This window comes from Peromyscus californicus, unplaced genomic scaffold, assembly GCF_007827085.1.
Source record: "Peromyscus californicus insignis strain IS unplaced genomic scaffold, ASM782708v3 Scaffold_6__1_contigs__length_162567912, whole genome shotgun sequence".
NCBI lineage: Eukaryota > Metazoa > Chordata > Mammalia > Rodentia > Cricetidae > Peromyscus > Peromyscus californicus.
In genome coordinates, this window is record NW_026294584.1 from 146,617,786 (window position 1) to 146,633,483 (window position 15,698).

Sequence of the window (15,698 nt, forward strand, 5' to 3'; positions counted from 1 at the left end):
TTGTTTATTTCACTGGTTCCTTTCCCCACCCCCAAACTGTAGCTTCACATTTTTCAAGATTAATATAATTCAAAGATCCTGAGTCAACCCAATTTCTTCTTTTAACTTTATGTAGAAAACTTACAAATCTAAGTTCTAGGGCTGGAGAGGAGGCTCAGCCAATAAAATGCCTGTCACAAAAGCCTAAAGACGTGAGGTGTATCCCTAGCACCCACACAATAAGCCAGGCACGGCTTAATACTCCCAGTGCTGGGGAGGCAGAGGCAGGCAGATCCTTGAGCCCTCACCTACTCAGTGAGGTTCGAGCTCAGTGAGAAACACTATCTCAAAAAGCCACTGAGGAAGACATCTCTGGCACTGACCTCTGATTTCCAAATGCACACACACACACACACACACACACACACACACACACACACACACACACACACACGAGGGAGAGAGAGAATCAGTAAGTTCTAGTCCAAGGTCTGATTAGGGTCTTTGTACATCTGTTTGGTCAGAGGCTCTTGTTACACAGCCAAAGAGGGTCTGGAACCCTCCAGCATCCTGACTCAGCCTCCAAAGTGCTAGAATTATAGAAATATGTTGGCAAACATGGCTTTCTGGTTAGTTTCTATGGCAGTATTTCTACCTCCCTCTTTAGTAAAATGCACTACCATCTCATCTAAGTCATATATGAGAAAGTAAACTGTGTTCTCCACTAAGAGATGTTCATCATCTCATCAGAGAGCACCCTACACAAAGTACTAAATATTCTTTATTATCAAACCTTCTTATAAACTTAAGGTGTACTAAAACAAGTCTGCTTTAACTTTATGACTAGTTTTATTGTTATCTTAAATCAATTATCTTGCACTATACTACATTTAATAAATTACACTAATTTGTTGATTACATTCAAAGTTATCCATCCTATTAAAATGAATTTGCTGGTCTAAAAGTACAAACAAGATGTCTAATACCAAATACTGTAAAACAAAATTTATATTTCTACTTCAAAAATACTAAAGGGCCTACCAATTCTTCTCTCTGAGCTTTATCACCCTGTATCATTTCTGCTTGTTCATTTGAGTGAATGAATGAATGAACAACTTAAATCAAGACGGCAGAGGGCTGGGTGACGGCTCAGTCAACGAAGCGCTTGTTGCGTAAGCACAGACCTGTCTGCTCCCCAGACCCACACAAAAGCACGGTATGGTGGCACATGCTCACAATCCCAATGCTGGAAAGGTGGGAACAGCAGATTCTTGGGGCTTTCTTGTCAGGCAGCCTAGTCTACTCTATGAGCTCCTAAGGGTTCCTGTCTCAAAAGATATAAAGGACAACATCTGAGAATGAGATTTGACTTCTGGCCTCCATATGGACCCACATACACCAGCAACCCTACACACAAAATAAAAATAAAATTTTTAATTTAAAAACTGAATGACTGGGGCCTGGAGAGATGGCTCAGTGGTTAAGAACACTGGCTGCTCATTCAGTAGATTCGGGTTCTATTCCCAGCACCAATAAGGCAGGCAGCTCACAACCCTCTGTAACTCCCAGTCCAGGGAATCTGATGCCTCTGTAGACACCAGGCATGCACGTGATGCAGGCAGGCAAAATATTCATACACATAAAATAAAAATAATATTTTTAAAAAATTGAATGATTAGGTACGAATCTGGATAACAGGTTAAGAATAAAACTAAAAATCACAAATAAAAAAAATTTAAACCATAATTCAAAATGACTTTTTTAGCTTGTATAATTCTGCATCTTCTACTTAATAACTACCCTCTTTTCAAGTCCTCTGCTCTTTTTATTTAAATCTCAAGTGATAGCAAATAATAGTAACAGAAACAGTTTAACTAGGTTCAGATTCTCTACCACTCACTAGATAGCAAGTGAACCACTACTAACACTGATTAGTCAAAAAACTAATTAAAATAATGTTAAATCTGTAACAGTGTCAAATGCAAAGTAGGTGTTTGGTAAATGTTAGTTCCTACTGGTTAAAATTTATTTTACTGAAATGTTTTAATACCTAAGTATAACAGATAAAATGAATTATCAAAATATAGTGCTATAAAATAAAAATAAGTACATAAATATAAAAGAGTGTGTAGAAATAAGACCCAAATAACCACACTGTTAAAGGATAAAACTAATACAGGCCTATGATGTCCTGACAGCCAGTGAACAACTGTAAGGCTGCAGCTTTATTCCTACTTCCTAACTTCAGTCCTATTTACTTTTGCTACTTAGTAAAACTAGATTAGGACACAAAGGGAGCACTTTGCCAATTTGGTGGGGTCTACTATGGTGATATTTTATTTGTGCTGAAATGTGATTTTATTTGTATGTTAATAAATAAAGTTGCCTGGGGGTCAGAGCTAATAGCAAGCCATTTAGCAGAAGTCTGGCAGTGGTAGCACACGCCCTTAATCCGATCACATGACAGGCAAAGTCTGTGTGTTCAAGGACACAGCCAGCATGGAGACACACACCTTTAATCTCAATAACAACCATAGAGACCTGGAGGTCTGTATAGTCAGGCAGTGACGAGGAGATCATGTGGTTGGGTTTACAACCAATGAGAAGGCAGAACAGAAAGTCAATAAAAATACAGACACACAGGAAGTAGGTCTCTTTTCTCAGGGGAAGGACCACAGGGACAGCAAGGGTTAAGAAGGCAGTCTTAGCTCTTGGCTGCTGCTTGATCGCTGGGCTTCTAACTCTGCATTTGGCTCTGTGTTTCTTATTTAATAAAACCGTTCAGAATTACATCTACAGTCTACTGTGACTTTTCTACCCATCTCACCCTAAATTACACATTAATAAGTACAGCTAATTCACCCAAAATCATCACCAAAGGCATGATGAACACCATGGTAAATGAGAACAAGGCTTCTCCCACCTAAGGTAATACAAGCCTAGTCAAAGAGGTGAGCTGTATTTACAGTCAAACCCTTAAGTATATCCCTCTTTGTTGACTACAGAGAACAGGGAAAACCTTCAGCAAGCAGTAGCTGGAATTCATCTTGAAGAATTAGAATTTTGAAAAAGATAAGGTAGTTCTAGAAGAAAAGAATTAACATATGCTAAAGCCACATGGTCAAGAATGCACTTAGTATGTCATCTGACGAATTCCAAAAGAGATGCTTTCACTGAAGCAGAAAGAACTCACACAGGAACTCGGGAAACAGCAACAGGCTTCACTGCACATGTATTAAATGCTAGGATAAAAGCAACTATAGAAACAATGCTTGGAAAGTCCTTTAAGGAGAATGATGTAACAAAGCTATATTTTAGGAACCCTTACTGATCATTGTCCACTCTATGCTAAAATTACCTAATTTTAGATACAGAATTATGGCTACCAAAATACATTCCATTTCTTTGACACTGGTAATAAAAGTTAGAGAAATAATAAATAAATCTCCTATCCAACTGCCTTGGGACCAGCTGCCAGCTCTAATTATTTCACCTTTTTTGATATTTAGAAACCTTAGCAATATACTTCACATGACATCTCTACTTCATTGCCAGATCATACTTTTTTCTCCCCAAAACAAGAAACCAAAACAAAACAACAAGAAACCAAAACAAAATAACAGCAACAATAACAAAACCAGCATCTCCCCCCACAAAGCAAGGCAAAGACCAGTAACCAAAAACACCCTACTAAGCCTTCAATGCTTTATGAGTCTTAGAAATGCAGGTACAGAGATCCTCAACAAAACAGATCAGACCTTATGTCAGACATACTCTAAGTTCTGGCAATGGTCTCAGGAGTAAGAAACGCCAAGAAATCACATGTTTTTAAAGGGGAAGGGTTTGTTGTTTCTTATATTTAAAAAAACAAACAAACATCTGGTGAAACAGTAACAATAATTAAAGTTTTAAGAAGATCTTTAGAACGCTAACAGAAATTCAAGTTCCTGGAATGCCCACAGCTAGCTTGGATGGCTTTGCTCTCAGGAGCACTCCTTCCAACTAGCCCCCAATCTCTTATTCTAGGAAGCTAAGAGCTATGTTCATCTACACAATATCAAGCCAACAAGGTCATTCAACACTCTAGCAGGCAGCACTAAGGGACTCAGTGGGATTTTAAAAAAGAGAGGACATGAAGGTAGGAAGAAGCGATGTTAAGGTATGTGTAGGGGGGTTGGGAGGGGAAAACTGGGAATGATATGTTAAAGATACACTGTATATATGTATGAAATTGCCAAAGAATAAGAAAAAGATGTTCTTTTTATTTTAAGAAAAGCTAAAAGGATTTTTGGGGAGTACAGGGGGAGGAATGAACCACACAAGACATAACAAGTAATGTTTACTTCAAGTTAGTCAACGTAACTAAGATGTGTTAAATATTTTAACATAACTGTGTTCATATTTTCCCTCTTAATTCCTCAGTCTCCCTATTCTCACCTGTGGTAATTTTTACAACAGAATCAGGTCTAAAACAATGTTGTTCAAGAGAAATACAATTCACAAGCATGAGACAAGTGAGTGGCAACTTCAACTCCTCTAATTTTTGTTTGTTTGTTTGTTTGTTTTTTCTTTCTTTTTTTTTTGGTTTTTCGAGACAGGGTTTCTCTGTGTAGCTTTGCGCCTGTCCTGGAACTCACTTGGTAGCCCAGGCTGGCCTCGAACTCACAGAGATCCGCCTGGCTCTGCCTCCCGAGTGCTGGGATTAAAGGCGTGTGCCACCACCGCCTGGCTGTTTGTTTGTTTTTTCGAGACAGAGTTTCTCTGAGTAACAGCCCTAGCTGTCCTGGAAAGAGCTCTGTAGACCAGGCTGGCCTCAAACTCACAGAGATCCGCCTGGCTCTGCCTTCCAAGTGCTAGGATTAAAGTCGTGCGCCACCACAACACAGCTTCAACTTCTCTAATTTTTTATATGGTATTCTGAAACAATCTCTCCCTATGTAGCCCACACAGCCCTGGCCTCAAACTTCGAATTCTCCTGTCTCAGACTACTGTGATTTTAAATGTATGCCACCATACCCATCTTTCAATTCCAAACCAATGGTAACCACATTTTAAAAAGTAAAAAACGAACAGATACAAAACTATATACTTAATCTAACATGGTCAATGTTTTCTCTCAATGTAATAAATATTAAGCTTGTTAATTGGGTTTTAAGATATTTTTGTTTTCATTCTAGGTCTCTTACTCTGTATTTTACACAGGTCAACTCAGACAAGCCAACCTGTAAATGCTACATCCGCACATCTAGCTAGTGGCTACATGCTGGACCATGTGGGATTCAAATTTCAATGAGGTGACTATACAGCATTCAAAGAATTTAGTCTTCTCCATTTTAAATTTATAATCCTGCCCTTTCCTGTGCCTGTTGTCTTCAGTCTGGGATTGAGGGTATGACAAAAAATACACTTTAAAATCTTTCTTCTTACATCTCATTTACAAGTTTACATTTCAAAACACTATCTGATGTGTGTAAGAGTAACAAAAAGGCCTAACTGTTCTATTTCTTCTAATCTCAAAACAGTCATAACAGTACAGTAACATTAATAATAGAACTCTTTCCTTGAGCTGTGCAGCATTCTGGATGAGCCAAGTATGGACAGCTGGGTGGTTCATGATTATCTTTATTCTGCTTTCTATATGCCTAAAATTCTCTATAATGAGAAAAATGAAGGGAGGAAGATAAGGAACAAGTCCAAGGGCTCCTGAATAATAACAATAATGATAATTGCTGTGAGGAATAAATGCGCTTAGCTTTTGTTGTTAATATGAAGCAGAGAGCAATTAAAAGGATCCTCTGAAGAGATTCAAAGATGAACAGCTTAAACCAAGCCTGACTGTAAGAACTAAAACGACAGAATGATCTGTTTCCCTGTGTCAGGTCTGATGACTACTGACACCCATTTTCTTCTGCAGAGGTGACATTACTATTAGCAAACAGTGATCTCAGATGAGCCATGCTGCCTTGGGGTAGGTAGAAGAGGCATGCTGCTTGGTCTCCAGGAAAATCACTACCAAGTTCTAAGAACAAACAAAGAACAGTTCTGGACAGATTATTAGACTTATACATATAATTTTAAGCCCTTTACATTTTAAAATAAAGCAAATCATGGTAAAAGCTCAGCTCATCTGTATCTGAATCTAGAACAAATGAAAAAAAAATTAGGTGATCCCAAAAGATAACTTTTATACTTTAAAAACTATTGAGAGTCACTGGTAGCAAAAGTCCATGGAGTATACAGCAATGACAACTAGAGTTCAGAAGGTCAACCTATCAGAACTAAGGGTGCTGTTAGAGGAAACCATCACACAAGGCGTTATGGAATTACTGACTTTTGAATGAAGTGTCTGTCTCTTGTTGTAAACTTCTTGTGCAATAACAGCTATGATTCTCCCCATTTACCATGCATCTCCATGTTATGTGTACATATACTCTCATGATTGCATCTCAATCTTATGGGCACACATAATTATGGAGAGTCTAGAAGATGGTTTCTTATTTAACTATACAATTTTTATAAATAGAAACATACTAAAATATGCTTCATGCTAGATCTATTGTTCCATGTGGACTTTAGACACTTAGAGGTCTTGCTCTCCATCCTTAGTCACTGACAAGGTAAATACTGGCCAGACAAAGTGTCTTCATAGAACTTTCACAGAGTGGAATTGCAGGTGCCTGGCCTTGTTAGATCAAAACTCTTCAGAAGAATTACAGTGAACCAGAAGTGATAGTGCAGGTGTCTGGCCGTGGTATATCTTAGTCCTTCAAGAGAACAATAGCACCTGTGTTGCCCTCAGCTTCCTCCACCGGCCCCTCCCCACTCTGATTCAAATAACAATTAACTTTCTACACCAGTTTTTAATGCAAAATTTTAGGCTCAGTAGATTAATTATACATAGGTCCTGAGATTCAGGTGACTAAGAGAAAAAGGCTGTTAACTGACTAACCATATCTGGATATTATTAATCACATAAAATAGTACACATATTCTTTGCCTTTTCCTTAAATCTCCCATTGGTTTCTTTCCCTGTAATCTTTTCAGCTATCCCTTTAAGAGATGGCCAGAACTTTTTACAACCTACAGCTGTTGTCAATTACCAATTAAGCTAAGTCTTCGCTAAGTGTGACTCTTATCAGAATACTTGTCCCTGAGAGTTTATTTTGCAGTTTTTACTAACAAGCTGTTAATGAATGTAGATAAATATATATATCATGCTTGGGGGAACAAAGAGGAGAGAAGATGGAAAAGACCTAGATAGATATGAGAGAACAGCAAGAGAAAATTGATTTAGAGGAACTAAGATGAGGACAGAGATAGAAAGAACTAGATAGAGACGAGAGAACAGCAGAAGGGACCGAGAGCAGGAGGGACCGAGAGCAGGAGGGACCGAGAAGAGCTAAGTATGAGAACAGAAAAGAAACTGTGTAGATAGAATTGGCTGAGAAGAATAAAGTGAATGGTCTAACAAACTCAGTGTGCTTAGATTCATTTGATATCCCTCAGATTAGAATCCTCAGCTGGTTGGTAGACTCTTCCACGGACCCTGGGAGCAAACAATATAGGCTGGACCTTTTATTGTTTGCGTTAAAAAACTAAGCCATCATTAATTATATCTGGCAACCCTTGAGAGTGTTTCACTGTATTACCTCAGACTAGTTTAATTAGCTAAACTGAAAAATTATACTTCTGTCATTTCTAAAATCTAACTCCAAATCTGAACTAGGGTCTGCAGTGGTTCAGCAGCTACCACCACACTCTGGTATGAGGTTTAACATTCTGAAGCATCCCCAAATCCTGTTAACCACACTGAGAATATAGGCTACAACAGGCAATAGATGTGGGCTAACCATAATACAATGTGCACAAAGACTAGGTAATGGCAAACTTCCTACAGACATCACATCCAGTTTTTCAGCAGCTTCTTCAGCTAATTAAATGTCAAGACAGACTTACCCATGAAACCTTGGAATGCTGCCAGTCAACTACCAAAACTGCTCCTATGTAACTTTGCATGACTAGACATGTCGAAAAAACACATGACAGCAGAATAGCTAGAATGGCGCTGCTACAAGGTTCTACAATGTACACTTCAATTATGCTCTAAATCAGTGGGTCCCAACCTGTGGGTCCCAATCCCATTGGAGGTCATATATTTATCCTGCATATCAGATATTTACATTATGATACATAATAAGTACCACATCATGAGGAAGTATTCAAGGGTCACAGCATTAGGAAGGTTGAGAACTTCTGCTCTAAATGAATTAGTCATTTAGTTTAAATATTCCAGTCAAGATCCAAAATAAAGTAGATCACTAAAAGCTTATATATTAAGAAAGGTGTAATCAGGATTTAGAGAAGTATATCTTATCTTTGATACAACTTCCTAAGATACAAAAGTGTAACTGCAGTAAACTGTCATTTTCAAAAGTAGAATAAGCTGAGAGAGAGGGTAGGAGAGGGAATACTGCACTCAGAAGGCTGAGTCAGGAGGATTACTAGAGGTCAAGAGTCCACACCAGCCCAGAAAATATAGCCTAATGACAAGTACAAAGAAATGCTCTGGACACAGTAGGCAAAATTAAGGGATACCATACAGCTGCTTAAAACTCTGGGCAGTGAAACCTAGTCCAAGACAATCTACATCTGAGTATACACACATGTTCTTATCATGAAGAGAATTACAGTGTGTTAATTATGCTACATAATTTTATATCACTACTGAAAATAATCATGCTTAGAATTAGACATTTCCAGTTACTAGGCTCTTTCCTCAGATAAGAGTTACTGTGTGACCAAATCTGTTTAAACCTGAATTACTCAGGCAAACTATATAATTAATAACTGATTTCCAAGCCAGGCAGTGGTGGCATATGCCTTTAATCCCAGCACTCAAGAGGCAGAGGCAGGTGGATTTCTGAGTTTGAGGCCAGCCTAATCTACAGAGAGAGTTCCAGGACAGCCAAGGTTACACAGAGAAACCCTGTCTCAAAAAATACAACAAACTGATTTCCAGATAAAGGCATCATTATGATGAACACTAACAACACAGTCAATTATACTCAATGATTTATGAAATACTTCAGAGAGTTCCACTGTCTTGAAGTCATGAATAAATCAAGAAACACTAATGTGTTAACATGGAAAATTACCTCAATTTCCTCTCATTCTTTTCAAACACAGCTAAAATAAATTCTATTTGCAATCTGAATAGAAAGTGTATCAATTGTAATACCTTAATATTAAAAGGCAGATTGATTGCTCCAGGACTCTCTAAAAAGAACTAGAGCTCCTTGGAAAAAGAGCAGATTCTAGGATGGAGACGAGGGATGTAAGATGAGACTGGGATATACTATTATAGAAGTGGTTTTAAAAAGATAGAGGCTCCTCAAAAACTTAAAAGGATATAATCCAGCAATCCCATTTTGGGTACATATCCACAAGAAATGACAACTCGCTCCCCAAAGGACATTTATACTCCATCTGTTGGAGACTGTTCACAACAACCAAACATGATGGGCATCAACAGATGAACGGGCTGCAGCAATGCAGCCTACAGATACACAGATGCAATATTGTTCAGCCTTAAACCATCATTTTAGAAGTGGAAGTGCTCAGATGATAAGAACAAGTGCCTGGTGACGTAATACTCTACGATCTTAGTGACAGACAGCAGAATGGTGGCTGTTTCATGCTGGAAAATTTAAACAGGAAAAGAGAAGCTGCTATAATTGCTCTGGATGATGAACTACATTAAAAAGATCTGCTGTGAGTTCGATTGGTAGCGGGAGCGGAGAGTGGACCCCAGAGAGCCCTGAGAGCCCCACGGCCGCTGCCGGCCTAGTCACCATCACACCCCAGGAGGAGCCGCAGCCATCGCCGCCGGCCCCAGTCACCACCACTGCAACCATGAGCAGGGAGGCCGAGACCCAGCAGCCGCCTGCTGCCCTGCCACCGCCCTCAGCGCCGCCAACACCAAGTCCGGCTCCACAGGCAGCGGCGCGGGGAGTGGCCGCCTGAGTGGCCGCCGGGCGGCCTCACATTGGCGGCGCCCGCCCGCGGGAACAAGAAGGTCATGGCAAGGAAGGTTTTGGGAACAGTAAAATGGTTCAATGTAAGGAACGGATAGGGTTTCATCAACAGGAATGACACCAAGGAAGACATATTTGTACACCAGACTGCCATAAAGAAGAATAACCCCAAGTACCTTCGCAGTGTAGGAGATGGAGAGACTGTGGCGTTTGATGTTGTTGAAGGAGAAAAGGGTGTGGAGGGAGCAAATGTTACAGGACCTGGTGGAGTTCCAGGTCAAGGCAGTAAATAACCATTATAGACGCTATCCACGTCGTAGGGGTCCTCCACGCAATTACCAGCAAAATTACCAGAATAGTGAGAGTGGGGAAAAGAACGAGGCATCGGAAAGCGCTCCTGAAGGCTAAGCCCAACAACGCCGGCCCTGGCCCTATCGCAGGCGAAGGTTCCCACCTTACTGCTTGAGGAGACCCTATGGGCGTCGACCACAGTATTCCAACCCTCCTGTGCAAGGAGAAGTGATGGAGGGTGCTGACAACCAGGGTGTAGGAGAGCAAGGTAGACCGGTGAGACAGAATATGTACCGGGGTTACAGACCACGATTCCGCAGGGGCCCTCCTCGCCAAAGACAGCCTAGAGGATGGCAATGAAGAGGACAAGGAAAATCAAGGAGACGAGACCCAAGGTCAGCAGCCACCTCAACGTCGGTACCGCCGCAACTTCAATTACCGACGCAGATGCCCAGAGAACCCTAAACCACAAGATGGCAAAGAGACAAAAGCAGCCGATCCACCAGCTGAGAATTCGTCCGCTCCCGAGGCTGAGCAGGGCGGAGCTGAGCAAATGCCGGCTTACCATCTCTACCATCATCTGGTTTGGTCATCCAACAAGAAGAAATGATATGAAATTCCAGCAATAAGAAATGAGCAAAGATTGGAGCTGAAGACGTTAAGTGCTTGCTTTTTGCTGGTTGACCAGATACACTAGAACTATCTGCATTATCTATGCAGCATGGGGTTTTTATTTTTACCTAAAGATGTCTCTTTTTGGTAATGACAAATGTTTTTCTCAATACACCTTTAATGGTTTTTAAATTGTTTCATATCTGGTCAAGTTGAGATTTTTAAGAACATTTTTAATTTGTAATAAAAGTTTACAACTTGATTTTTCAAAAAAAAAAAGTCAACAAACTGCAAGCACCTGTTAATAAAGGTCTTAAATAAATTAAAAAAAAATCTGCTGTACTTACATTTAAAAATGTTAAGATAATGTCTGTTGCCCATGTTGTTACAACTTAGAAAAAAATGAGGCATGTAAAAAAGGAACAAAAGCTGACTAGAATCTGGATGCAGTTCATGCATCAGTGAGACGGTCTTAAAAGAGTCCACCAGCATCGATGAGTGCGCACATGTAGACAGCTGGCTAAACTGGTAGAGGAGAGGAACATGTGCTTCCCCCAGGAGACTTCAATACAGAAACTACAAAAGTGGCACTAGTGTCAACCTCCTGCTGCTGATAACTGCATTATGATCATGTCACATGAATCTTCAAAGTGAACAGGTTTTAAATTGAGGCAGCAGAGCACAGCATACCAAAAAAAAAAAAACAACTACGGGGAAATAGGAGACAAGTTCCATTCTTTTTCTTGAGCAAATAAAAGACCAACTGAACAACAACAAAAAAACCAATATTCCTGAATTTTCAGAGAGAGGAGACTGGGCCAGAATGATCAACGATCAAAGACCTCTGATATACGGACATTTTTTTAGAAACAAATAATGGCTAATTTTATGACATCTGAAAACAGCTTCCTTTTGGTCAAAAGCAGTAAAACTCTGAGAACCCAGAAAGCACATATACTGGCTCACTGTCTGTAAGCTAGTAAAAATTTTGAGGCCTACGTGGTGGTTTGAATGAGAGGTCCCCTATAAGTCGTTGGGCATTTGGATACTTGGTGCCTAGTTGGAGGCTGTTTGGGGACTGTTGGGGATTGGGAGGTGTGGCCTTGCTGAAGGATGTGTGTCACTGGAGATGGACTTTGAGGTTTTAAGACTTGGGCCATTTCAAACTCACCTTTCTGCTTCCTGTTTGTGGACTGAGATGTGACACTCAGCTGCCCCAATGTCATGCCTGCCTGCTGCCTGCTCCTCAAGACAGTGGCAGACTCTAGTGTCTCTGTAACTCTAAGGCCCAATAATCCCTTCCTTCTGTAAGCTGCCTTGGTCATGGTGTTTTACTAGCATAATAGAAAAGTAACTCCAACAGCATATAATGATTTACTTTTAAAACTCTAAGATTAACACAGTAGCTAAAACAAAGAAGTGGTATTACAGATCTTCACTGAGTATCAAAGCCAAGTTAACAGAGTTAGATCAAAAATTAGTTTAACAAATAAATTACAGGTTTACATTATTTTCTTGTGGTGGTGATGTGTTTGTGGGGATTGGCATCAGAGCCTGACACATGCTAAGTGCTCTCCCCTTGAGTTATATTCCCAGCCCTTTAAGCTTGTATTATCACATTCTTTGCAGGTCTAAATTGTTGTATTACAGACCACATTTAAAGTAGAATAGCCAGGCGGGGGCAAGCTGAAGAATCCTCCCCCCCCCCCATCACAGAGACATTTCAAAATGAACAGAGATGAAATCTTTAAATAGCTGTTGATAACTGTAAATTGATGTGAGAAATCAAAACTCCTACATCTATGAATTACTCAGTCTACGGCAAACTCGTTCTCAAGAAGTCTCCAAGCAACCATCTTTTGCCATTGCTTGGTCACCTACCCTTTCCAACCCTTCTAAAGACAGTAAAAATAAAATATCAGTGACCTCTTAAAACTACAGCAGGTTCCCACAGCTAAAAAAAATTAAAAAAAAAAAATCTTCAGCCCCTTAAATAGTATTTTACATAGACTCTATTAGTCAAAAAGAATTAATGTATTTGGCAAGCATCAAACAACAGCTTTAAACATTTATTTAACCTGCTATTTTTGTTAGTAATGGAATAGACTGTATATAGGAGCTGTAAAACTCTGTCCTCTGGGCATGACATGGCCATTGCAGTCTTTAAAAGAGAGAAGCTATGATTACCCACAGGCGATCCTCATTAACAATCTATTATAGAAGGGGGGGCTCGCTAGGCAATTAATAAGGCACTCAAGGAAATGGGGGTACATGAGGCCCCACCGCTCCTCAAGAATACATAAGTAGTAATCATTTTGGCAGAGACTCTTCTTTGATGGTGTTCCCTATAAATTATCCATGCTCCCACAGGTGACCCCTCAGCCATGCTTCTGTAAGTAGCCCACGTTAAGCTCACAGGCTCACCAAGCTAGAACTGAAAGAAATCGTTTCTTCAGTCTATCATTCACTGGTCTGCTATCTGGAGTGAACCGACATCTGGTCACACCTCCCCAAAAATCATGGACAGCTTAGCAGGAAAGGTCCTTTCAGAAAACCTGAGTTACTAAAGAGCTGCAGCTCCCAACAAGTTTCTTTATGTTAGCAGTGATTAACTATGCAGCAAATAAAAACCAAAAATGCATGCCATCTGTGATCCAAATTCCTTTTAGCAATTCTTCCAAGGCAAAGTAAATTATCCTTTCTTAACCTAAGAGACAGTTAAGACAATAAACATCAGAAATGTTACAGCTAAAAAGAACCTTAGCTATTATTTGGTTCAAATGGTCTTACCGGCCAAAATACAAACACTAAAGATTGTGTAAATTATCTAAGGTCACCCACTTAAATATAAATAAGAAATGAAGGTAAAGGCCCAGTACTGTAAAATGTTTCAAAAAAATAATTTGAGATTATCACTCTTCACTACTAAACACTGACATAAACTTGAAGGTGCAGACTCCAAGTAAAATAAGGGTTAAGCCGGGCAGTGGTGGCGCACGCCTTTAATCCCAGCACTCGGGAGGCAGAGCCAGGCGGATCTCTGTGAGTTCAAGGCCAGCCTGGACTACCAAGTGAGTTCCTGGAAAGGCGCAAAGCTACACAGAGAAACCCTGTCTCGAAAAACCAAAAAAAAAAAAAAAAGATAAGGGTTAGACAGATGGCTCAGCAGTTAAGAGCACTGATTGTACTTCTAGAGGTCTTGAGTTTGATTCCCAGCAACCACATGGTGGCTCACAATCATCTGTAATGGGATCTGATGCCCTCTTCTGGCAAGCAGGCATATATGCAGACAGAGCACTTATACATATTATTAAAAAAAAAAAAAGATAGTAAAACCAATGCCTCTTTTCCTTGAGAGTCCAAAGCCCAAAGGAATAAAGTAATTTTAGGTGGTAAAGGTGGCCAATGGCTCATGGCCTTGTACATACAAGTTAAATACTATACCACTGAGCTATGCCCATAGCCTAGGAATAAAATACTTTAAAAAGAATAGGACTGAAACTAAAAACATCACTGTACATATTAAATGGTTTTATATTAAACCACAAGATGTAAAACCAAAACAGCAGAACATTTTTTAAAATGGTTCAAGAGCAAATTCAACTACAGGCTACTAAAATGCTAAGAACCAAGATGCATTAGATTGTTCTGAAATTATATAGATGAAACTGTCCAAAGTCCTAACTGAAGTGAATTGCTCTCTTGCCTGGTGAGGTTATAGGATTTGCTTTGGCAGTTCAGGAGAGCGCTATTACACCTATCTTTGAGGCTCTCTTTGCATATACTTGAGTCCAGACTGTGTGTATAATGAGACAACAGAGTGATTGATGAACTGCTCTAGCTTCTGTAGGTTGTAACACATTAAGTAATGTTTCTACTACTGTTATATCAACAAACTTTCAACAGGAGTTCACAAACCCTTATATACCCCTAAATGATATAAAATGACAGAATAAGGCAAAATCGTGCTTGAAGAATCTAATGACAGAGTTTTAGCAATCCTTCTTCTGTGATCAGATGTCAGGACGATATGGAGGAAAACATATTCACAAACATACACACAATGTTAAAGAAGTACAAATGGGCAAATATTCAGGAATTTAAATACACTATCTCAAAGACTTCTCAAACTGAAAGTATAATCCATTTTAAGGAATTCTGGACAATGAATGTTACAAACTGGCCAAGACTCAAAAGGAAACACTCACTGACACTTGGCATATAAAGTCAAGAGCTTTCTATTAATAAAAGATAATTATAGCGTTATAATTTCTTAATCTTAGAAACCAACAGCAAGAAAAAGCAGCATAGACAGATCCATGGGTATACTGACAGACAAACACATTATGTAGGCTAGAAATGTGAGACAAAGAAATTCCTTTAAAAAGAAACCTGAATACTTGGAAAAGAATTTTCCTTATTAGGGACTGATAAACCAGAGGACGTTGTCATCAGAAGAAAATGTAGCCCAGCAATTTCAGGTTCAGAGTATGAAACAGAACATTCACCAACTGCCAAGTTTTCAACACACCACACAGACAATAATACCTCTTCTATTCAAAACTGCTACAGAAGGCTCTAGTAATCTGTCTTCCCCCACCCCCAAAAAAACAGTGCCATGTATAATCAGATCTGGACTATACAACCTACAGATACTGTATTATCAAAGTAAAGGACCTTACAATAAGAGATTTCAAATAAATCTATGTGTTCAAAAAGACAAGAAAATCTTTTTAGCTATAACTACCAACCTTTGTTACATTCTGAGTAGAAGCTCAGAAA

The 15,698-nt window shown here is 39.5% G+C and overlaps 1 protein-coding gene and 1 pseudogene across 1 annotated transcript in view; one reads left to right on the forward strand and one right to left on the reverse strand.

Annotated features, from left to right (window-relative positions):
• Lrp6 (LDL receptor related protein 6) overlaps positions 1–15,698 on the reverse strand; it is a 136,392-nt gene that overhangs the window by 50,149 nt on the left and 70,545 nt on the right.
• Positions 9,409–11,022, forward strand: LOC128098178 (Y-box-binding protein 1-like; annotated as a pseudogene).